The sequence below is a fragment of the Equus caballus genome, chromosome 17 (genome assembly GCF_041296265.1).
Source record: "Equus caballus isolate H_3958 breed thoroughbred chromosome 17, TB-T2T, whole genome shotgun sequence".
In the NCBI taxonomy this organism is placed as follows: domain Eukaryota; kingdom Metazoa; phylum Chordata; class Mammalia; order Perissodactyla; family Equidae; genus Equus; species Equus caballus.
In genome coordinates, this window is record NC_091700.1 from 65,500,752 (window position 1) to 65,526,727 (window position 25,976).

Genomic DNA, 25,976 nt, shown 5'->3' on the forward strand with positions numbered 1-25,976 from the left:
TGGATGAGGCCCGCCTACATTAGGGAAGGCAATTTGCTTCACTCGGTGTATCGATTCAAATGTCGATCTCGTCTACAACATCCTCACAGACACACCCAGAATAATGTTTGACCAAATATTGCAGTACTCCAAAGCCCAGTAAGTTAACATATAAAATTAAGTATCACAGTGGACCATCAGTCTTAAGCCTGGTGACATGTTGCCAGTCTTCATACTCAAGTTGTCTGGCTTGATCCAGAGGGAAAGTGTCTCTCCATTCATCAGAAAACTTAAATTCACTTCAAACTATAATCTTCGCACTTCTCAGTAGGATCCCAGGAAGCCTGGGAAGCCCCATCAACCAGTCAAATATCAAGGTGAATCATTTTACAGTCTTGTAGCCAGCTGTGTCAATCATGTCTGACATCCTTTTACCCTTACTCTTGGTCAAAGATGTAAGACCCTCTGGGGGCTGGCCCCGTGGACGAGTGGTTAAGTTCGAGTGCTCCGCTGCAGGCGGCCCAGTGTTTCGTTGGTTCGAATCCTGGGCGCGGACATGGCACTGCTCATCAAACCATGCTGAGGCAGTGTCCCACATGCCACAACTAGAAGGACCCACAACGAAGAATATACAACTATGTACCACGGGGGGCTTTGGGGAGAAAAAAGGAAAAATAAATAAAATCTTTAAAAAAAAAAAAAACCTACTGTTTAAAAAAAAAGATGTAAGACCCTCTTGTTTTCCATTTCTTTCTTCCCTTTCCCTCATTCTCCCATTTCTCCTTCCTTGCCAACCTTCTACTGAATCTACTGTGATTTCTCATCCATGTCTATCTGCTTTTCTCCTACCCCTCTGACCACACGTTTCATCAGGTTCAACTTCTTTTATTCAAATTATAAATCGGGCTCAATATTATCTTGGCTTTCTTCTTATCACACAACTACACAGTTTCCCTGATTAATCTCACTGCCTATCATGGCTTTGTGTTTAATATCCTGAAGTTTCTCAAACTTGTATCTTCAGCTTGGGTTTTTCTTATGTGACTCACACCTATATATACATTTTCTTAAAGGATTATCTCCAGTTTGATATCTTGTGATAATCTGAAACCTCACACACCAAACTGAACTACTCATCTCCTTGTGCCTGACATCCATTTGGTGCTATCCACAAACCTGAGAGCTCTTTCAGACCCCTGGCTCTCGCTCACTCACTACATCTTATAAATCACTGAGACGTCCAGACACTATCTTCCATTCATCCACAGGGGAGAGCATTCTTATATCACTTCCCTTTTTCCAGTCCACCCTCATCTCTCAAACTGAGTTACAATAACAGCCTCCTAACTGTGTCTGACTATCTTTACTCTTGTTCCCATCCAGTCCTTGCTTATAAGGCAACAATGTAACATCCCTGCTTAAAATTCTATAAATTCTTCCCTTTACCATTATTACAAAGGGCAAACTCCCCGTGAAGTCATATATTTCTCAATCCTTGCTTACATCCAGATATCTCTTATGGGTAGGGATGCAAGTGATTTTTCTTTATTGATCTTGTATCCAGAAATTTTACTGTTCTCATTATCAATTCATAAGTTGTAGACTTTCTTTTTTGGTAGAGCATGACATCATTAACTAATAATGATTATTATTTTCTTTCTTCCTTTTTATTTTTTTTACATACAGTAGCAAAGATCTCCAACATAACGTTGAATAGAAGCAGTAATAGTGAGCATCCTTGCATCTTTGCTGACTGCAAGAGGAAGTCTTTAACATTTCTCTTTGAGTATGATTTTTAAATTCTATTAAAGGTGTGTGATAGATTTTCTTTATCTACTTAAACAAGCTCTTAACTTTTTAGCCAGCTAAAAGATTGAGTTCGACCTCTTTGTGTTATTTTTGAGTGCTCTTCAGAAATTACAATGTGAATTTTATCCCATCAAAATCTAATCTCAAAAGTTCTCGTAATTTGCATATAATGTAAGGTCTTTAAAGCAGATAATAAGTCCTGTTTTCCTCAACAGTTTTCTGAGTTCTGCTATGTAGGGCATTTTTGGTTCAGTTGCTATAACTTTCCTGGGTAGAAATTAGTGGAGATACTTAGATGGTCAGGCCTCCTAAAGAAGGATAACAGTGGTTATGCTGCCAATATTATAAAGACATCCTCAGAAATCCTAGACTCAGTAGGCACATTCTAGAGGAGATATCATCTTAAACTGTTGATATCCAATAATGCTTATTTGGTGATAAAGTATGTATAGCTCATTTAATGAAGTCAGTAAGATTGCTTTACAATATTTCCATCTGTTACAAAACCATGACAAATCCTCAAATCATAAGTGAGGGCTATGAAGGGGATGGAATGGTATTGTAAGGCAAAGGTCTGGAAGAGACCTTCCAGATGGTTGGAAAAAGGTGTTTCATGCCTTCCTGCCTGTACCATTGAGCAGCGAGCAAAGATCAGCCAGTGGACTGACCTGCATTAGGCACAGAGAACAGCTTTATACAGGAAAAAATTTAAAATAAAGCTGGTGAGAAACAAGCAAAAGGAATAAAGTGCTACAGGCCTTCAATCTTCTCTTGATGAGAAGATGGCAAAACTAGCTCAAATTCAATATATTTCCCATCTTAAGCAAAAAAAATTTATTGTGGAACTTGAGAAAACATTCAATGAGCATAATTTATAAGTCACTTATCAGGAAGAAAGTGCCAGAGAAAAAAATCTTCCAGCAAGCAGGTATCTGCATCTCAGTTCAGTGTTACTTCTCTTAGAAGGAGTGCTTTGAGAATAATGGAGAGAAGAGGATCTGAACGATGGCCTGTTTAAATAACTAACTGTGGACTAAGAAGTCCCTTGCATTTGATGTCTCTTTTCCTTGCGTAATGAGGAGGATCTAAGCACAGAATGAAGTGTCACTGTCACGTGAGAATCTCTCTGGCCATGGCTGAACATCAGCAATCTGTGTCCAGGGCTGTAGAAGAAATGAATATAGGAGCCGTTGTCAGGAGAAGAGATACGGAAGGAGGAAGTGGCATCTAGTAACTACCTAAAAGCTGTATGGTATCTCTTCCCTGATCAACCCCCTCAGCTGCCAAATTAAACCCCTTGGATTAATTAAGAAATACTGTGAGGAAAAACCAAGCATGAATGAATACAACGTTTGTATGATATTCCCATTTTTACCAAATGCATGTTATCTAATTCATATTACGGAAACACAAGCTACAGGAAAATAGATTTTACTCAGTTTTATTTAAAAGTAAAAAGGAAAAGTTGATATGTTGTATTTTCACAGAACTTCACCTGCCATAGAATGAGAGCAGTGAGATGAGCAAATAGCGGATCTGTCCCTGAGTGATTGGCAATCGCTAAGCGATGCCTTGGCTGCTCTTAGCACTGCTGCTACATCCATTACCTCCTCTTCTCTCTTTCCTCTTTGCTCCATCAGCCTTAGAAACAATGCAGGAAACGCGGCACTAAAGAGCAATTCTGGATGATGTGCCTTGGGGCCATATTAACCATGATTTTATGAAGTAATCAGTCCATTGTTTTAATGTAGTTGACAATATTATCCGTTAGTTTAAATATCAGTATTTAAGGTCAGAGATTGGTAAGTTCTAACATTCAATCCTATGGCTGTATCTATATAAAAGCCTACAAATAATTTACAAAACGAGACCAAAAATCGTAGATACTGTCTTGCGTACTTCACAGTAATTAGGACATATTTAATAACACTGTAAAATCCAGACAGGTTTAGAAAAGCTATTCCTTCTGTTAATGTTTCTCTTCTTTATTAGGATCTTATGAATGTTTTTCTTCTTTATTAGAATCCACTAACTTCTACCCAATGAGTTATCATCTGATCATTTATTTTCTCCATTTGTGGTTCATGGACACCTGGATCAGATTCACTCGGGGTATGTGGCAAATGGTTCAGACTAGCTTATTCATTGCAGACTAGAAGTTAGAGCAACTTCCTCAAGGCTCCCTTCTCCTTGAATACCATGTAGAATCTGTCTTCTGCAAGTGGACGTACCTATGAAAGTCTGTGAGAAGGGAGTGAAGATCATGAAGCAGAGGCGCTGTTTCTGCTGCTTCCCCTATTCCTGCTGCATGTAGGGCGTGGATATGGTCAAATTTTCCTGGGACAGTTGTAGGAGAGGTCCTCGTGCCTCTTCCATAGCTTTTTGGTGCCAACAGGAAAGGTATGTGCTGTCTATTTTGTTGGCATGTGTTATGATAGACTGCCTAATTCCCTAACTTCCTGATCACAGCAGGCAAAGAAGCTCTCTTAATGAGCCAGTTCCATGGTGTTATTTTGGGAGTTATTCGTGGAAGTCAAACCTGGAGCCAGGTATGCCAACCCTCCCAACAGTTTTGTAAGCATCTGACTGCTTCCTTTAAATCTCTTTCTATGTGCAACCCTATGAACACAGAGTGTCTACTGTCAACCCCAGGAATCTTCATTTTACAGTTTCTTCCTAAGATATTAAGTGCACAGTGAAATTTGAGAACCCCTACTGGGTCAAACACTTTGTGGGGTAAATCTGTAAAGGGATCACCACTGTGAATTAGTAAACCAGGCAACGACCTTCAGTTTAAAAAGACCTCTATTGAACAGCCCTTTATTGGCTGCCTTGCCCAGAGCCCTGTTTCTAGGAAGTTCTTTATAAACAGATAATCATGTTGTATGACTATGATTTCATAATTTAGCTACATCACAGACTAAAGGCAGTCGTTTATATAGACCAGCCCATAGTGGGACCTGGCACAAGAGATTTGCCCAAGAGATACAGTTTTCCTTGAACAGTGAGAATTTAATACAAAAACAGTCTCTCCCTTAGGGAATTTGAATGTGAGATAAGAAGCAGACAGTAGAGTTGTGCGGAAGCAGGGAGATGTGCAGGAATAACGCTGTGCTATCTCTGAAGCCTTAGAAGCCATGATTTAAAAGATAAGTTAGCCAATAACAGTAGCAGCTGTAGCAATAAAACTGGAAACAGAACACAGCTGAAATACTACAAAGCAGAATAAAAAGATAAAGAGAAAAGAACACCAAGTGTATGATTAGAAAGCCCAGTAATGCCTCTTGCTACAGAGGTGCTGTGTCCCGAACCTTGTTCTAGTTTCTGAGACCGAGCTGTGCAACTAGGGAGACCATTTCTAGTTATTTTATTGTAGTGGATGCTATGGTATACCAACTGTGTCCTCCCGTCAAGACTTGCTCCTTCAGCTGCTGGGCTTATTGGCTACGACTCTCATCAAAGTACCTCTCCAATATTGCCCCCAGCTGAAGAGTCACCTCACCAAGGTCATGTCCCCTTCCCAGAAATCACTCACATCTAATGACTGCTCCATGCAGGCGTGGAAGGCCCAGCCCGCCTTGCATTTATGTTATACAACTCTGCAGTCACACCAGCTCCCATGGGATTGGTTGAGGCCCTTCTTATCACAGAACTGAACCTCAACTTCTTTTGCCTAAACCTTCTTTTTCATTCTCTTTCAGTTATTGATCCAAAGAACATGTTCCAATAAACGTCGGCATGCAAATTTCTGTCTCAGAGTTTATTTCTCAGAGAACTCAGCCATTGGTAGATGTCTTCCCATGTGATCTCAAAATAAATTTCAGCAAACGGAAGTAATCTAAGTGTATCCCTGACTTTTCAAACTAGAAGAACTCCAAAAAATATTTTTTAACAACAATTAAGCTTAGGGCTCAATTAAATATTTTGAACACTTACGTGGCTGAAGCCTGACTGATTTCCTCACAGTGTACTGGGATCATTTGCTGGAATCTTTTCAGTTTGTATAACGGTTTTCCTACAAAAATTTTTCTTTCTTTTAGAAATGTGCTTATTGTTGTATCTGAGTTTCACTAATTAAATTAGCCATAAAACTGACTAAAATTAAGCAGTCCAGTCACAAGTTCTTGTCTCAAAATAAGGTATGAGATTCTCAAAGAAACTAAGAATGTATATTAAATATATATTAAATATTTCTATATTTTACCAAATATAACTAGGAGTGTGCTCATAAAAGACTTTATCATACTTTATCTTCTTCACCTATAAAGAGTTATCATTGTAGAGTCTATGAAGAAAGTTACAATAGTTGTTTGGCTTTTTTTCTGAGTACAAAAACAGAGGGAAGCAAGCATGAAATCGGTATTCAACATAACAACTGAACAACAGTGAACACACTTTTAATAGATATGTTTCCTATTATTGATCTAAGTTTGTTCAAAAGCCAAAAAAATAATGTATCTACTGCAGACTCATCTACAAATATGACTATTCATTGTGCAAACACAAATGAGAACAGCTAAAAGAATCAATCAAATTTGAATTAAGGATCCTGTAAAGTAAAACGTGAATTTGGCTTGTATATTGAGCCAACAAGTCTCAGATATTCTTTGTCCAGATTGAACGCCCTTCAAAGATTTTAACGTATACTTTGTTAGGAGATGCTATGGTTCTCTTTAGGAGCCAACTGTCATTAAGAATTCAGGTATAATGCTTGCTGATATCTATGCAAGATTCAATTGTAGAGACTAGGGATAGAAATATTTAAATCTTTACTAGTACCTCTACTTGATTAACTTTCAAATACATGCATGAAATTTCAAAGATATCTAATTCTAATAATGCTTAGCTCACTTAATAGTAAACATAAACTAGTTTCTGTACATGATTGCATTAAAAATGTCAATATTTCAATAGCTGAAAGCAATTAAAACAATTTGAGTACTTCTATTGTGCCCAATACTGTGACACAAACTTACCTAAAAGTTCTCTTTCCCAATATTTCCACTTTTCAATATTACTCCTAAACCAAAGCTGCGTTTTCTCTTCCCTGATTCTAAGCCACCAGAAGCCCTCTCTATAAGTCTGCTATCAGTTGTTGTCTTATCTTTTTCCACCTTGTACTCTCTGGCTCAGTTAATTATACATTTATTCATTAACTCTTCCTCATTGTTTCTTAATCATCTTTGTCATCATCTTTTCTTTACTTTTTCACCTTTACCAGTTACCTGGATTCTGTAAGCATGAAAATGGAGTAACAGGGAAGCAAAACTTGTTTTTCCATAGAAGTGGGAGTCAGTGAGTAGAGGTTTCAGATATTTCTTATTTAGTATCAATTCTTCTATCCCAGTCACATACAACCTCAAATGAATCAAAAACCTGTCTGCACTCAAATTCAGAGACACTTGGTAAACAAAAATACCTTAAACCTTCCTCAACTCTGTCCTCAACTGTTAAGTGGAAATAAGATGATCTATATTACACAATTCACAAAGGCATGTGATAAAATGAGATAGTGTGTGTCAACAAGCCATTAAAGGTATAAATTTAAAATACTACTTATTTGATGAAACTCTCATCAAAAATTATACTGGAGACGACTACCACTCTTTTTTTTCTGGTAAGAATACTACAGTATAGCTATAGTAAATGATCTCCCCTTTCTCATTCTTAGTCCAAGTGACTTAGGTAGACTTGAGTCTTCTCTAACCCTAAATGTGACTATGAGACTCAAATCAATCACAGTAACGCTTCCACTCAGCCAACCTTCAGGTGTGGACAAATTAACAAATTAGGCCATAAAAGTCAAACCAAGAACTATTTTGTTTTTTAAATATCACTAACTCTTCTAACAATGATTTCAAAAAATAGAAGTTGTTGGGGCTGGTCCCGTGGCCGAGTGGTTAAGTTTGCGTGCTCCACTGCAGGCGGCCCAGTGTTTCGTTGGTTCAAATCCTGGGCGCGGACATGGCACTGCTCATCAAACCACGCTGAGGCGGCGTCCCACATGCCACAACTAGAAGGACCCACAACGAAGAATATACAACTATGTACTGGGGGGCTTTGGGGAGAAAAAAGGAAAAAATAAAATCTTTAAAAAAAAAGTAGAAGTTGTTTCTTACCAAATAGGTGAGAGATAAGTAGGGTATTCTATTTCACACATGCATTCAGAAAAATATGCTAATGCAAGCCATTTAATCATCAAATGTGATTTTCAAGGTGGCTCTGGGGGCAAAATCCATAGGCAAAAAGAGAATACAAGGACCATATGGGAGATTTTAGTGGACCAGACATAGAAGTGGGATATATCAGCTCTGTACTTACCTTATTAGCTAGAATTCAGTCACATGATCTTACTTAGAAACTGTTGACCTGGAAAAACTTATCCATAACTCTGTTACACAATGGAAGGAGAGAATATTTCTTTGGTGAAAATACTAGCTATTTTAGTCACACTGTTGGTGAAGAAAAAATCTTCTATTTTTCTACGTAAATGGAACCCAGGTGCATAGAGAAATAAACTGTTAGAAGGAGTTATGTTTTGTGCAGATCTTGAATAAAGGAGGAAGACAGGAGAAAGACTTGCTAGGAAGAAACAAAAAAATAATTCAGCCTACAAAAGAGGCTAAAATAACCCTGGATTTGAAAAATACTTTCACCTTTTTGTTGCTTAAGGAAATTTGATCTGGGATTTCTGTCAAGAGTTAGTGAGAGTCATGACTATTAAAAACCAATGGTTAAGACCATTGACTGTTCAAATTCTAATCCTGGCTTTGAAATTTACTAGTTTTATGAGCAAGTTGTTAATCTTTTTGAGCTTCTCCTCATCTTAAGAATGTCGATGCAAAAGCAGTTACCTTGGAGTTTATTGTGAGGCTTAAATGAGGTAAAATTCTTAGGCAGGTGCTTACATATAGTTAATGAATAAATGTGCAATAAATGTTAGCCACTACTATTAGTCTTCTAATTATTATTTATATTCATTCCAAAATACATGACTCACCTCTTCCTATTTCTTCTCTAGTGTTACTAGGGGGATATAAAATATACTAACATTAAGAATTCAGAAGGCAAGGAAAACTAATAAAGTCAATATTTGAACTGTGCCTTTTTGTTCTTACCAATACAATGTGCCCTCCAACTACCTTTTCACCTCCTCTTACTTCATGTCTGCTATATCTGCCAGCTTTGTGCTTATCTCTGACATTTACTACCTTCCACTGATCCATCCTAACCAAGGAGCTCAGCCTCATGTTCCCGTACCCCTAAAGCATCTTTCTGTGGATGCTTTATGAAAATGCACTGTTGCTTTCACTGGGTCTCACAAACATTTTCATCTATAAATTAAAGTGTTATAGTAGATGATGGAAAATTTTCTTTAGAGATAGTTTAGCTCATAATTTCATAACCACTTTAGCAAATATTTATTAATCAATTACTAGAAATCATTCACAGACCTGGAATCTATGACATAACAAAAGAAGATAGAATTTGTTTCCTTGTGTGATTCACATTCAAAGAAAAGAAGTAAAAAAAAAAAAAAAGCATTACAAATCATTTTAGATGTAATCATAGAGTTCAATGCCTTGTGAGAGAACCAAGAAGGGTTGTAGCCTTTGTTGAGTTAGTTGAATAGGAAGGATCATTAAGAAATGCTTCCTGAGATGTTGGCACCTGACCTGATTCATAATTAGAATTAAAAGCAGGTAACAAGACAGAGTTAGGATAGAAAAGGAGGTGGTCTAGCCACAATGGACAGTATAAGTAAAGTCTTAGTGGAAAACATTATATATTTTTGGCAGAAAATTTCAAGACACTCAAAACTTCTGGTATATACAGTACTAGACGAGCAGGGTGAATGTTAAAGTTATGTAAGAGAGCAGAATAAGAGGTAGTATTGCTAAACAATGTTCAAGTGATTAGGTGATTAAGAGTGGTAAACATCAAGGTAGGAAAAGGAAGAAAATCTGATCGAGGAAGTATACGAAGAGATTGAGTGACTAGAAGCTAACCTGGTAATAGACCTCAAAATGGGACTATTTAAATCTACCTTTCCTGATACTATACGTCAACATGTAACTATTTAAACTTATCTTTCCTGAGAAGTCTTAGCTTCTAGCCAAGATGGAATAATAGGGATTGGATTTATCCTTCAACCCAAAATAGCTAACATTCTAAATGTGTGAAAAAAGTTTTCAAGACTCTGGACAACAGGCAATAAAAGACAGTGATCTCTGAAAAAACAAAAATAAACAAGGGAAATCTTAAGATAGGTGAAGAGCACTACACGAAGAGAGATTGAATGTAGTTTGCAGGCTAAGGAACAAGGAGGGAAGACAGATAGAGCCTGTAGGAATTTCTAATTGAGAAGACAAAGCTCAGAGTATGCAGAGAACAGGGTGACTCAAGTTCACAGAGCAGAGTATTGCCAAAGAAAGAGATGCACAGAGAGAGAACTTAGGATACCAATAGAGGATTTCTTTCGAGTTTTCAGCAGAGACCTGATCAACACCCATGTGAAAGGAAACTACATAAGGCTGGCAAAGAAATACCCACAAGAATAAAAGGGAATATTACCTGAGGCTCGCCAGCCTTGGAGCAGTGCCTACTTCCAACAGCCATCCTCTAAAACCTATAATTCATGTGCTATTGGATAAAGTACTCAAGGAGTCTTGCTTCAGTAGTGGGAAATAGTGACAGAGCAAACACTACTCTGACTCCACCTAGCAAAACTTAAATCAAAGTCAGAAAGAATCAAATTGTTTTTAAGTAATTTAACAGCATCTATGCAGACAAGAGTTAACATAGCAATCCTGACTGCTATCCTATGACTAGCCTACATACAAGGCTGGCATTGGCTGGCATCTGGGAATTTAAGATTGGGAAGTGTTCTCACCATAAACTGATGAGTGATTCCTTGTGCCTAAACTGGTAAACAAACAATATGGTTTATGCTAAACATCTCCTTTCTTCCTGGGACTCTGGAATTTGTGTACCTACATCCCTAGTTGGCAACGTTTCACACATTGTCACAACTCATTGCTCGGGGCTTTAAGTGTATCCTGTATGATTTCACTCTGGGAGGACCTTGGAAGCTTGGGCCTGGTTTCCCTCAGGTCTTTGCCCCATGTGCCTTTCACCTTTGATGATTTTGCTTTTTATCCTTTCTCCATAATAAATCACAATCATAAGTATGAGTATATGCTGAGTCCTGTGTGTTTTCCTAGAGAATCATTGAACCTTGCCATGGTCTGAATAACTCCTGACACAGCATCCAAGAGCAAAACTCAAGTGTATCTATAGAAATTTGAAATATCCAGAATCTAAGGTAAAATTCACAATGACTGGCATATAATCATAAATTACCAGGCATTCAATGAAGCAGAAAAGCTTGAGATACAAGAAGGAGAAAAGACAATCAATTAAAAATCACCTAGAACTAATAGATGTTAGAATCAGAGGACAAGGGAATTAAGACAATTATTATCACTGCATTCCATACATTCAAAACCAGTGAACATATTAAGACATGGAACATATTTTTAAAAGACCCAAATTAGTATTCTGGAAAATGAGTCAAATGTGTCTGAGAAAAAATATCACTAGATAGGATTAACAGATGATTAAAAATTGCAGAAGAAAACATGAAGAGTGGGACAACTTCAAGCAGTCTAATATATGTATTATTGGAGTGCCTAAAGAAAGGAGAAACGACTGAAGAGAAAAATATTACAAGATATAATGTCTTCAAATATTTCAAACTGATAAAAACTATAAACTAAGGGATCCAAGAATCTTAACAAACCTCAAGCATAAGAAATATGAAGAAAGCTAAACAAAGGTACATGATAATCAAATTGCACAAAACATTTAATAACAAGAAAATCTTGGAAGCATCCAGAGGAAGAAGACAAATTACAAAGGAACAAAGATAAGAAATACCATGATTTCTTGTCAGAAACAGTATAAATGAGAAGACAAGAAAGCAACAAAATTAAAGTACTTTAAGAAAAATTGTCAAACTAGAGTTTTATGCTATGGAGATATCTTTCAAAACTGAAAGTAACAAAGGCTTTTGAGACACAGAAAAGTTGAAATAATTCATCACCAGCAGACTGGACTGAAAGAAATTCTAAAGGAAGTTCTTCAGACACAAGGGAAATGATACCAGATAAAAAAATGGATTTGCCAAAGGACTGAAGATAATAGGAAATGATAACTCTGTCAGTAAATATAAGACATTTTACTTTAAAATATAGTTGACTATTTTAACAGAAATAATAACAATGTAACATTGTGGTTTATAACATAGTTAGTAATAAAATATATGGCAACAACAGCACAGAGATCAATAAGTAAGAAATGGAAGAATAGTTTTGTAAAATTCTTATATTTTACTTAAAATGATATAATATCACTTTAAGTTAGACTTCAAATAAGTTAAGATGTATAGGGTAAGCCATAAAGCAACTATTAAAACAACAAAACAAAGAGTTATACAAATATATCAAGAAAAAAGATAGAATCCTAAGAGTACTTAGTTAACAAAAAAATGGCATACAAATTAACAAATAAATTCACATATGGAAAACAAGTGGCAAGATAGATTTAAACCTAATCATATTAAGAATCACATTAAATTCAAATAATCGAAATAATCCAATCAAAGGGCACAGAATGATCTGATTCGACTTTTCAAAAAGCAATGCCCAACTGGAAGTTACTTATTGGAAATTCACTTTAATTACAAAGACACATATAGGTCAAAAGTGAAAAGATGGAAAAAGATATACCATAGTAGCATTAATCAAAGGGAAGTTGGACTGTCTGTATGAATATCAGACCAGTAGATTTCAGATGAAATAATATTAAAAAGGAGAAAGAAAGTATGTCATAACGATAAAATGTCAATTCATCCAGAGGATTTAGCAATCCTAAATATTTATGCACAGAATATCAGAGCTTCAAAATACAGGAGGCTAAAGTAGTAGTATTGAAAGGAGAAACAGAAAAATACACAATTATAGTAAGATATTTAAGTATCCTTCCTTCAATAATAGAACAATCAGATCAAAAATCAGCAAGAGTACAGGGGCTGGCCCCGTGGCCGGGTGGTTAAGTTCGCGCGCTCCGCTGCAGGCAGCCCAGTGTTTCGTTGGTTTGAATCCTGGGTGCGGACATGGCACTGCTCATCAGACCATGCTGAGGCAGCGTGCCACATGCCACAACTAGAAGAACCCACAAGGAAGAATACACAACTATGTACCAGGGGGCTTTGGGGAGAAAAAGGAAAAAATAAAATCTTTAAAAAAAAAAAAATCAGCAAGAGTACAGAGTATTTGAAGAAAATCATCAATCAACTTGATCTAATTGACATTTATAAAATTCTCCACTAAACAGTAGAGGAATATATACATTTTTTCCAAGTGCATAAGGAACATTTGAAACATAGACCATATTCTAAGTCATAAAATAAGTCTCCTAAATTTAAAAACATTCAAGTCTTACAAAGTATGTTCTCTGGCAACCCTAGAATTAAGTTAGAAGTCAATAATAGAAAGATCTCTGGAAACCCTCAAAATATTTGGAAATGAAACGACACAATTGTATGTATCCCATAGGTCAAAAAGAAATCGAAAGGGAAATCAGAAAGAAATTTGAACTGAATGAAAATGAAAACACAACATATGCCACTAAAACAATAGGGTGAAATGTACAGTCTCAAATAAATGACCTCAATTGTCACCTTAGAAAAGTAGAAAAAAATGAGCAAATAAAACCCAAAGTAAACAGAAGAAACAAACAATAAAGATCAATTATCATCCTCATTGACTTCACTATACCATCTTTTCCTTTATTAATCTTAAAAAAAAAAAAACCCTGTTTGTAAAAGTCATACATGTTGAACCTAAAACTGATCTAAAAAAATAATGTCTTAAAAATAAAACCCTATGGTATTTTATATACTTGAATCCAATATCCCATTGGTAATTTATGCAATGGAAATGAATTTAATTGATTAAACTATTGTACAAAGATGTTTATTACTGTATTATTTATAATAACAAACCATAGAAACTATCTGAATATCCATATAATGGGAGAACAATTATTATATGTGCATCAACTCAATGGGATGTGAGGCAGTCGTCACAAATCATGATTAGGAAGTTTGATTATAGTGGAATTGTTATTAATAATCATGCTTTCAATTAGATCAATATAGCACTATACAAAAAAGAATGCTTACAAAGTCTTCAAATGTCACATCCTTTTCATTTATCCTCCACAACTTTGTCCATGCTCATCGCTTAGCCCGGAATTAAGCAAAACAGTGAACAAATACAACTGTGTGTGAATATATAGATACTGGTGGGCATTGAAATGGAAAAGTCACATAGTGAGATTTAAGATTTTCTTTTTAATTTTTAGATTCCTATCCTTATTTGTACAATAAGTAATTTAGCTTCAAATGATAAGCATTACTATACTTCTCCTGATTGATTTAACAGACTTGAATGATCACCCTTGAGCATTCATCATGGCAGTGTCTACACTGTCGCATAAAAATCTAAACTGAAGTATTTATCCAGATAACTCAACATCCTGACGATCCTCTCCTCAACTCCCCAAATATCACTTCATAAAAATCATATAGATAATTGAAACAGATTTTTTCCCTTTGATAATTGTCTCAACTCTCAACTCACTTTGCTGTTTAAAATCTGTTTTTGTAATGCTCCTTAAACCTTAATTGCATATGAATCAACTGGGGATCTTGTTAAAAAGCAGACTTTGATTTGGTAGATCTACGGCAGGGCCTGAGAGTCTTCATTTCTAACAGCTCCCCCAGGTGACGTCAATACTACTGGTCCAAAGACCATACCTTAGGGGCTGGCCCCATGGCCAAGTGGTTAAGTTCACGCGCTCCGCTGCAGGCGGCCCAGTGTTTCGTTGGTTCGAATCCTGGGCGCGGACATGGCACTGCTCATCAAACCATGCTGAGGCAGCGTCCCACATGCCACAGCTGGAAGGACCCACAACGAAGAATATACAACTATGTACCGGGGTACCGGGGGGCTTTGGGGAGAAAAAGGAAAAAATAAAATCTTTAAAAAAAAAAAAACCATACCTGAGTAACAAATCATATAGGACTAGAGTAATTTATTTAATCTAGTGAATCTAGATCATTCACATACTTATATATGCATGTATACATTCATATACTTATAAACATTGTATATACATGCACACATATTTTAACTAACAACATAACGTCTGTTTTGGCTGTCAACATCAAGTAAACTTTGGAAATCGCTCAATTTACGCTGCAGTTTATGCTATATAGACAGCCTAGTTCTCTTCTCTCATTTTTAATTTTTATTTATTTATTTATTATTTTTTTTGAGGAGGATTAGCCCTGAGCAAACACCTGTCGCCAATCCTCCTCCTTTTGCTGAGGAATATTGGCCCTAAGCTAACATCTGTGCCCATCTTCCTCTATTTTATAGGTGGGACGCCTGCCACAGTGTGGCTGGATGAGCGCTGCGTAGGTAAGAGCCCAGGATCCAAACCAGGGAACTCCAGACGGCCAAAGCAGAGAGTGTGAACTTAATTGCTGTGCTACTGGGCCGGCCCTTAATTTTTTAAACTAAGATAATAAACAACGTCTAAGTTACCTACTATTTCTAAAGTCTATAGAAAAAAAAGAAAGAAAGGAAGGAAGGATAGAAAGAGATGGGGAGGGAGGAAGAAATGAAATGTCCAGTTAGATCATGCTTGGCAGCAGCTTGACTTCATCAATGATCAAAGCAAAATCTGTAAGTGTTCAAAAAGTATCAATAAACTCTAGTAACTCTTACTGATGAAAAAAAAGTAATGCATGTTCATTTTTCAAATTGGGAAATCTTTCAAAGTCATAAAGGAGAAAGTAAATCCTTCTAATACCATCAATAAGACATAACCTTTGGACATATATCTTTCTTAAGAGTTTATATGTCTATTGTATGTATTTATATACGTGTTAATATGTGTATTATATATTTATATGTACTATTATATGTGTTTATATATGTATATATTAAGTTAAATAAATGCCTTTTAATATGAAAAGATAAATATTAAAACTATGCATCATTTATTATTTTTGCAAAATTGCAATCAGCGGATATTTGTATCTTAGTCTTTTACTTTTATTATAACATATGTGTTCTCTGAGGCCCAAGATTGCGTCTTTGATGTCCTGTATTATTCTAATAATAATAATTAACATTGTTCAGTATGTATTCTATTCTAGAAATAACACTAAGAACTTTACATGTATTACATCATTAATTCTGTCAACCAAGGAAAAGTTCACTACAATTCAAACAGCAGATATTTATTTGTACAATTAGAATTGCATTTCAGGAGACAGAGATTCAGACAGAAACCGGAAACGTGGCTCCAAAGAAGACAAAAGAGGCAAGGGTTTACAAAGGCAAAAAGAGATAAATCACATAAGTTGTTTTGCCAGACTTGTGATTGGTGCTAGCAGAAACGGCTACCTCTTGGCTATACGTGGTTGGTTGCTAATGCCATCTCTAAGGCAAAATGTTCTTATATATGGGAGTAAGCATTTTTCCTGAAAGAGAGTCAAGATAACAAGAGAGACACAGTTCAAATGTTACATTCCACCTGGGCAGAGATATGGTGCATGTGCATAAGCCCCATTACCTTAATGGCCTCCCAGCTCCATTTTAGAAGCCTTGACATATGTCACTCCATTTTTTTATCACTATCCATGATTCTTTACAACAAGAACATAATAGACGAATGTTTAACTGCTGTTGATTGATTAATATTTATAGTTATAGATTATATCTCAGGAGTTTCAAAATTAAGTTTTAAGTAGTGAGTATTCATTTATGGTAATATCAGTCCAATACACAGTCCCTGTCACAAAAATATAACCAAAAATGCAGGATGACATATTTTAAAACATGGAGGTGTCCTTCTGAGGCCAAAATAAAAGTGTCTTCTCTCCAGGAAACAGACAAGAGCAGAAGCCCTTGTTTATCCTTGAGCCAGCTACAAATCCGTGGTAACAGAGCCTCAGTTTCAGTGTTCATGATTATGAGGGGCAGGAAATAAAGTCGGACTGGACAATTTCACATGACGCTAGGACTCAAAAGGGCTATACTCTCAGTTAAAAAGTTCAAGCAGAAAAACATCCACCTCACAAAGGCAGATATCAGAAAAATATGGTGTCAGCTGTGGCTCTGGGGAGAGGAGAGAAGTCTCATTTGAACAGGCTTACCTTCATGGATTTGGAAATGCTCTGAAGATGATTACTACAATTTACACTGTCTCTGTGAACTGTGACTACCAGATAAGAATTTAAAGTTATTTTAAATTTAAATCTAAGTTAAAAGTGTTAAAAGCAGAAGGAAATAAAATTCCTCCACAGAATACTACATTCTCGAACCAGACTTTAAAGGATTGCCACAGATAAAATTTCAATAAACATGAGTTCAAATCAAAATGTTTTAAAAATTATTAAGAAACAAGGCTCTAGAGAGAATCAGAAATATAATGAATGCAAAATCAGACCTCAGTGATATAAAATACTGGATTTTTAGAAACAGAGTAAAAAATGTGAGACTATGTATACATATCATAATACATAAAGAAATAAAAGAGAGAACCAAACACATAGAGAGACTACCAAAAATGACTAAGAAGGTTTGAAAAGAACCAAATTAAACTTCTAAAAATGAAAATATAATAATTGATATTAAAAATTCTATGTGAGAGTTAAATAGTAAACTATATATACCTGCACGTATATCTAGTAGATTGAAAGAGAAATCTGAAGAAATTACATGGAATGAAGCAGAGTTAAAGAAATGGCATACAAGACTGAAGGTTAGAAAACCTAGAAGTTAAAGTAGAAAATTCTAATTTAGAACTGAATAAAGATTCCAGATTGTTGTAAAAAAAGAGGCGTTATTTGAAGGGATAATGGCTTAGAATTTTCTAAATTAAAGAAAAACACCTCCTCAACTATTGGGAAGCCCATTACGTCCCAAACATAATAAATAAAAGTAAATTCATACTTAGACACATTACATTCAAGCTGCAAAGCACCAAAGACAAATAAAAGTTATTAAAAGCAGAGAAGAGACAACAGACAAATTGTCTACAAAGAACAATATTTAAACTATATTTCCATAATAACAATGGATGCCAGAAGCCTGTGTAACACACAAATTGCTAAGAAAAAATTACTGAGAATCTAGAACTGCACATAAGAAAAATTACTTTCTTTTTCAAAAAGAGAGTAAAATAAAAATATTTTAAGACTCCTAGAAAGTACATGTTGATTCACAACCTCAGGAGTTCCTTCCCCAGGTGAAATCTAAAACTGATGCCTGTACAGGGAGGGTAAGGAGAGACCAAAGAAAGAGGCAGACCACTCCTGATTGGTGGCTGTTTTAAAAGTGACAGAACTTACTTAAGAGGCTTGTCTTGGGGGCCCACAGGATGAGATCTTCACGCCTGCCTGTCCGAATCTTAAAAGTTTATATAGAGGGTTAACAGGGTTCAGTCATGTATCCAGTCCAGACGATCTCAATAACACATTACTCTCTTAAGACTGCATCCTTGAAACGGCTCCTAGAGTGGAAACAGTGGGCTGAAGATACATTCCAAGGACAGGGGAGGAGATGAGCCTCCAGTTGCCCCGGTCCAGCAGAGGGGTCAACCAGCAATCACGACCTCTAGATCTCCTCCTTCAACACTCTACCCCTCAGGATGGACTCTTACGATCTTACCTCGCTTCCGTCTTCTACAATGTGCAAGGGGTTTCATTAGCGTGGTGGCTGTCTGGCTGCATTGGAAGCAGATGCCACAGCAACAATATAGATACATGCAAAAGAAAACACAGATTAAGATAATGATTCCCCAAATAAGTAACTTTTTCCACCAAGGGATCCATCATCCAAACTGCTAATTTACTAAGTCCCCTAGGCTGGGAATTGGGTCACTCAGGGCATTTACTTGTGTCCTCATGGGATTTAATAAAGATGATATGTTACCTGACTCATCAGGTATGAACACATAGCATTCTGTTTGAATAATGGCACAAGTGCTTCCTTGAGAGACAATAATAATGTCCAAGCCCATTCCATTTTGGAGAACAGGCTTTCCCATTAGAGACATTTCAGTGTTCAGTAAAGACAGGTTTGCTGGCTATAGTTTAAGGCTTGCTGAGTGAAGTTAGTAAGACCCTCTATCTGTACTATAATGTCCTCCATGCCAACGGAGGTGCAAAAGACAGCAGATAAATGATCTGTATCAATGGAAAACAGAACGTGCCTACCTAGCCTTGAGGAGAGGAAGATTGGTAGCTTTAGAAATTTGACCTGGCTGTGCATGTCATATATGTTGACCGAGGGAGGCAGCACTGTCAGGCATGAGGAAATGGATTGGACCAGGTGATGCCAAAGCAGGACCCCTACCTTCTCCCCTTTTCCCATGATGCATGTTCCATTCCAGGTATAGTTCATTTCAATAGGTCCCACTTGCAAGCAGGACAATGGGATCCCAGTGGAGAGTGAGTGGTTCCCCCCCCACCTAGGGGTATGAAGTAATTCACCTGTCCTAGTGGGGCATCCCATTGCAAATTTCAGTAGATAAGCCTTTCCCAGGCATGATGGGGCTTGGTGTTCTCAGCAGCATAACATGTTGATACATGTTGAGAGTCAGGGCAGTGGCTATTTTCCTCGACTTCCATACCTTACGGTGTTGGGTGTTTTGGTAGGGGTCCCCAGTCTGGCAAATGGAGCAAAATGCCCTACTGGTTGATCATTTAAATGTATTAAAGCCTAGGATAGTACCTTAGTCCACCCAGCTAAGGTGGTTTTATTTGTTGGTAATTTAATCTGCTGCTTTCATATTCCATTCTTCCCTTCTACCAACCCTACTGCTTGTGAATTACAGGGGAGATGGAACCTCCATTCAATGTCATGTTCTTTTGCTCAGTCTTGTACATTATGACCTTTAAAATGTGACCCTTGATCACTCTCTATTCAACGACACTATCCATACGTGTTACTCAGCTCCTCTAATCCCCTAATGGTGGCAGCCTGGTTTATGTGGCAAGAAGAGAAAGCTTGGGTTAGGCCAGTTACAGTGTCCACACAAACCAAGGCATATTTACAACACTTACTCAGAGGGAGTGGGCCAATATAATCAATTTGCCAATCTCTCACCAGCTGAGAACTCCCAACTCCAGTAAATGGCCCCAGAGTGCTTTGACAGTTGCCTTGGACATTGTCACACAGGACATACTGTTACTGCCTTAACAAAGTCACTGTATTTCAAGGGCAATCCAACATCCTCGGTAGTACACCATCCCACTCAGGCGCTGGGGTAGGCACTTTCCTATGGACCCAATCTGTTGAATCTGCTGAAGGGTGAGTTGCTAGGGCTCCTACTGGGGCTAGGGCATTAGCTTCCTGATTGCCGGAGGGTGTCAGCACCCTACGAGCTGGCGGTGTTAAACAGTGAGGACAGCCTCAGGTTCTTGCGAGATAATCCAAATGTCTTTCCACATATCCTGATCCCACATGACCATTCAGTCCTCGCCCTCCCACTGTCCTAGCCAAAGAGTTAATCCCTTTAGAACAGTTCAACTGTCAGTGCAAAGGGTTAACAAGCAGCCAAACCACTCAGTTCAGCCCACTGGTTGCTACTGTTTGTTTCTGTTTCCATCCAGATGGTGTCAGTGTTGGGCTGAATAGCGACTGCAATCCCTGTGGGCATGTTGCCCCAACTAGACTCATCTGTATACCAAGTTATCAACGGAAATTTCCCCCACTCTGTCTCTACAGGCCACAGGAGCCACCAGAGGAATGGCAGGAAGAGGTCGTGCATTTGGAGGATGTACATACTCTATATGGTCTAGTAGCACCCACATTTCTGGGTATGTGTGTGTGTGTATTTATCCTAGTGGTAATGTTTCTCGGGAGAACCCTGACTTACACAGAGAGGTAGGGAGAGAGGCTAGCGGTTGTAGCATGAGGGATCCTAGTGATGGAACTATTTTGTATCTTGACTGTGGTGGTGCTCAGTCAATCTACACTTATGATAAAATTGTATAGAACTAAACACACACACACAAATAACTGCCTGTAAATATGGTAAAATCTGAATAAAGCTGGTAGATGATATCAACTATTCTGTTTCCTGGTTTTGATACTGTACTATATTTATGCAAAATGTTATCCTTGGGGAAAATGGCTGAAAGGTACATGGGATGTCTCTTTGTTATTTCTTTTTTTTGAGGAAAATTAGCCCTGAGCTAACTACTGCCAGTCCTCCTCTTTTTGATGAGGAAGCCTGGCCCTGAGCTAATGTCGGTGCCCATCTTCCTCTAATTTTTGTATGTGGGACACCTGCCACTGCATGGCATGCCAAGCGGTGCCATGTCCACACCTGAGATCCAAACTGGCGAACCCCGGGCCGCCGAGAAGCAGAAAGTGCGAACTTAACCGCTGCACCACTGGGCCGGCCCCTCTTTGTTATTTCTTACAACTGCATTTAGTCTATAATTATCTCAAAATTTTTTAAAGTATTTTTTAATTAAATAAATGAATAAAATGGATACCACATTTCAAGGTAAGATGCAAAGTCATCATATAGAATTTGCAGATAGCTGTCTGAAAACTAATTTTGTGACCTCAGCTGTCCATCTACCTCCAGACTATAAAAGAGATTTAAGATATGGGGTAAAGATTTAAGGTAAGAAGACGGTTGTTGGTGAGGGCTGTGGGTTGTTTCAGGTCCAAGCCCCTTCAATCACTCATAGGGGGTGACAGATGTCTGCCTCCTATCTAAAGACTGGGAAGAAACCTCAATGGGACCACTCAGAGGACCTGGTATTTGTCTACTAGAGGTTATTGGACACACAGGACCAGTGTCTATCTCAGGCTTGAATTTCACACGATAGGAATGCATGTCTGGCTTAATGCTCTGACAAAGGTACAGAGAGAGTTTGCTGCATTTGGGGCAATGCTCCAACATTCCTCGTGTTTTTGGAGTAAAGAATACCTAAGTGTTTACTATGGATATGTGTGGTACAGATGTGAGAATGAGCAGAAGATAGCTGGACCTAACACTGAATACTCAGCAGATCAAAGGGGACTCCTAAGTGACCTGCCAAAATAGAGGTACATTTGGCGACATCAAGTCAACTACAGGTGAAAGATTACCCAAGGATGAGGCAGTGTCTCCCAAACCCAGATAGTCAGCTTTAAATACGTGTCAAATCTAGGTGCTAAATCATCATTTGTGTTCATCAGTTAAGAATTTTCTATCACCCCCAACCTTCCTCTCCTGAAAATACATTGTGCTATTAGATCATTTGCCTATTGGCTCTTTGATTAGATTCTCCACCCTTGCCCAGTTCTGTTCTGTATTGCAGGAAACTTCAGTTCCCAACAATTTGTCCATTTTCATTTAGGCCTTGATGTGTACCTATTGTCATCTCACAGTAGCTATCTGTGGGAAAAGAAAAAGTGCACGTAAAGCATATACTAAAAAGCATCAAAATCTATTTACGGAAGCAGCCAAAATCCATTCAGCATAAATGAACCCAGGCACATGACAATAGATGGATTTAAATGAAAGATCCAACTCAATGGGAGCCCCTTTGCCTTTATAAATTTAACAAGATGAGTTAGTAAGAAAAGGACTGACTGGTATCAACATGTCCTTCTCCCAGTTCCCATACTGGGGTAGAAGCTAACAATGTGATTTAAAAACAATTAAATTTTAATAACCAAATAGTTATCACCTCAGTCCTTGCTTGTTTAAAAATATCACTATGAAATATATTTTGAACGTGAGCACACACAATAAATAGAAAAATAGAGACGTATCATGCTGGAGATGCATCAACTAAAGTATCTTTATCTGTTGCTTATTGTAGTAGACAAAGTTTGACACACAATTAGCATTGTTGAAAGAGCAGCCAAAGTACCTGAGAGAGTGTTGAAAACTACTAGCAAAGTAGCTTAAAGCCCTGGATGAATTACCAGAAAGTATTCACTGCTTATCTGGGAGCTAACCTTACTACAGCATTGAATTCCATTTTGATTTATCTATAGTGTTCTTGAATGTATATATTGAGATAGCGTTTTTAGCAGTTGCTTTAGGTACTACATTATATATGCAAAATTTATCACAGTCTACTTGTAGTGATTGACATTTTACCATTTCAAGTAAAGCATAGAAACATTACTCCTTCACACAACTTTACACTTGCCCATTTATAAATAATTGTCTTAAACATTTCCTCTCCCTACATTGAGAAGCACAACACACTGTGTTATAATTTTTGCTTCCACAAACCTGGAGGATCTCCGAAGAGAGGGGCATAGGGTTGCTTCTCAAATGCTGGATCCTGGGTAAGAAAACACAAGAGGTCTCACCAAATGATATGGACTGAGGAAAACATTTGGACTAAGGACATTTAGAGGGAGGAGGCCTCGACAATGATTGAAATAGAATTTTCACCTCTCTGTGCAGTTGGTTCTGGGGTCAGATTAATCAATAATTTTACTTAGAAAAAAATAATATGACTTCTATTACACCTGATTGGGAGGATTGCAAATTCATATTCAATTCAGAATTAAGTCCATGATGCTAAAATTACTTTTTAAAAATATATCATTTTACAGATTTTATGAAATTTTAAAATTTTACAGAACTATTAGTTGGCTCTTGTAGTCTCTGCACAGCTCACAATGCCCCCCACCAACCCCCAACTACCCCCGTGCCCCACAACAGAAGGCCCACTAATCATTTTCTATAATGTGATACTTGCCACCCTATCAGATAGTGGTCCTAAACATTAGCTGCTCATCAGAATCACCCAAGGAACTTAAAGATCCTGTGCCCTAGCCCCAACCTCAAGATTTTAAAATTTAATTGGATACAGTAGTTTCTAAAATTCCCCAGATGCATCTGATGTACTGCCAAGCTACCTTACTGGCATGTGCTCCGACTTGAGGCAATTAGAACTCTCAGGGAGTCTACTTAGCACAAGAAACAGAAAACCGGTTCACTTCTGTGGGTTGGTCTTATGCTTCTGAATAATAGAGGAGTCAAGAGATGAACAAGAGAAGCAAATATTTCTGCAATGAGAGGAGAAAGAAGAAGTTACTGAGAGGAACAGAAAGGTGAAGGTGGAAAAGGGACCCTGGCCCCTGGGGGCTGGCTGCATTCCTGCCTTGAGGTTCCATGTGTGTCTCTCTTGTCTTTACAACGAATTCCTTTTTCTCTTTAGCTTTGCGGGAATTTGTTTTTGTTACATCCAACCGAAGGAGTCTTAACTATCCAATAGTTCAGCTCAAAATCTCTAGCTCATTAACCTATAAATGTAAATGGATGCTGCCACTACAAACATCACTCGTTACCTGATGCCCTCATTTGGCGTTTAGGAATTTATGCTCTGTTTGAATCATATTAGGCCATTACTTACCATAGATGTATAAATGCTGGGTGATAATTAAATATTGTACATCTATACTCAATAATCTAAACACATTAGGAATTTATTGTTTGTTGATGATAAAGCTTTTGTGATTAAACAGGCTACTTACCTTAAAACAAAGTTTGTAAGCATTGGTAGGAAGAATGACGTGATTGAAATAGACTAAAAATAACATAAAAAGAATAACTAGTATGGTATTTTACCTAGGGGAAAATGTATCCATCCCTTTTCTCAACCCCTACACAATTGTCTGACTCCCAAATCATCTTGTATTACTCTCAAGAAGATGAATGTACAAAATTAGTTACTAGACTATTACTGCTTAGTGGAAAAATGTCTAAGTCAATATCCTCTTAGTACCAGCCCCACGTCCACTACAGAGTAGAAGATGCTCAATGAATCTTTTCTTGCTAAAAGTAAGCTTTCCTTTTCCAACAAAAATATAAGCTTCTCTGGAACAACAGCTGTTTTCAACTTCAGTCATTACAACACCTAGCACAGTGCTTTGTGCAGAATAGAGGCTTTATTAATGAATCTGTTAAAATGAATAAATGAGGATCAGTTTAGCTTTTATATACCAGTTTACATAATAAAGATAAATGTTAGCACCAAGCCCGCACATGAGGAAAAGTGATATTTTTACAATGCCATTTACAATAATGTTTTAATTCTATTAACATCTCTACTTCCCATATTGTAAAAATGCAATCCATATAACTTTTATTCATAATTTACTCTCCTTTAGTAATAAATAGCTTTTGTGCAGATTGTAAATTTGCTAGTTCCAATGAAATCACATGGGGAAAAACCTTAAATCATCACCAAATTCCACTGACATCCAGAGACTGTATGATGTTCGAGTTACAAGTCTTACCAACATAAACATATGATGACAGAAGACAAAAATGTGTTTGTAATGGTCACATAAACATTTTAGATTTTTATTAGGGAAAAAATCATAATTTGTTCATTCATTGAAATAATTTCTTTAGACAGAAAAAAAATCCATTTTCCATTCTCTTGGGAATGTTTAGAATATTCACAGAGATAGTAACCCAATATTTCTTCAAATGCTGCATTTTGGATTGATTAAAACGTTTATATATTATTAAAGGAGATTGGAATTTCAAAGTTTCTAAAGGCATTTTTTTCCAATGATAGAGATCAAAAGCAAAACACTGAGTTAGAGTTACAAATCTACACTCTCATAGATATGGGAATAATATATTTTGTTCCATCAACATGTCTACTTTACATTATTCAGCACAAAGCTTTGTGAAATAAGAATCATGGGAATATAAGAATATAAAGGAAAAAGGTACAAATAACAGCTTCATAAACTGAGAAATGTACATAAATAAATCATGTATATGTGGGCAGTTTGCTTAGCTGGCAAGAAACAAAATATGGAAAATCTGCTTGTTAAACAATAACTACAGAGTGTGCTTTTATGATGTTTTTCACCACAGTAATTCATATTAGAGATAGAAGCAGTTGCATGTTAAATAAAATCATTGAGCATTGTTCCCCTCGCATTGCAAAGAGCTGACTTATGTTGTTTTTAGATGCCTCCCATTAGAAAGTAAATATTCCTTCAATGCTATGCATTTCACAAAATTTAATAAAGACGAACTGTAAATAAAGTCACAGG

General features: G+C 37.1%; 1 long non-coding RNA gene across 1 annotated transcript; it reads right to left on the reverse strand.

Moving 5' to 3' along the window:
- Nucleotides 1–2,598: 2,598 nt before the first annotated feature.
- Nucleotides 2,599–17,714, reverse strand: LOC138918471 (uncharacterized). Its single transcript, XR_011427875.1, has 3 exons — nt 17,603–17,714; nt 5,725–5,803; nt 2,599–2,951 (listed from the first exon to the last, which is right to left on the reverse strand). It is a non-coding gene; the product is annotated as an uncharacterized lncRNA (long non-coding RNA).
- Between the last annotated feature and the right edge of the window lie 8,262 nt (nt 17,715–25,976).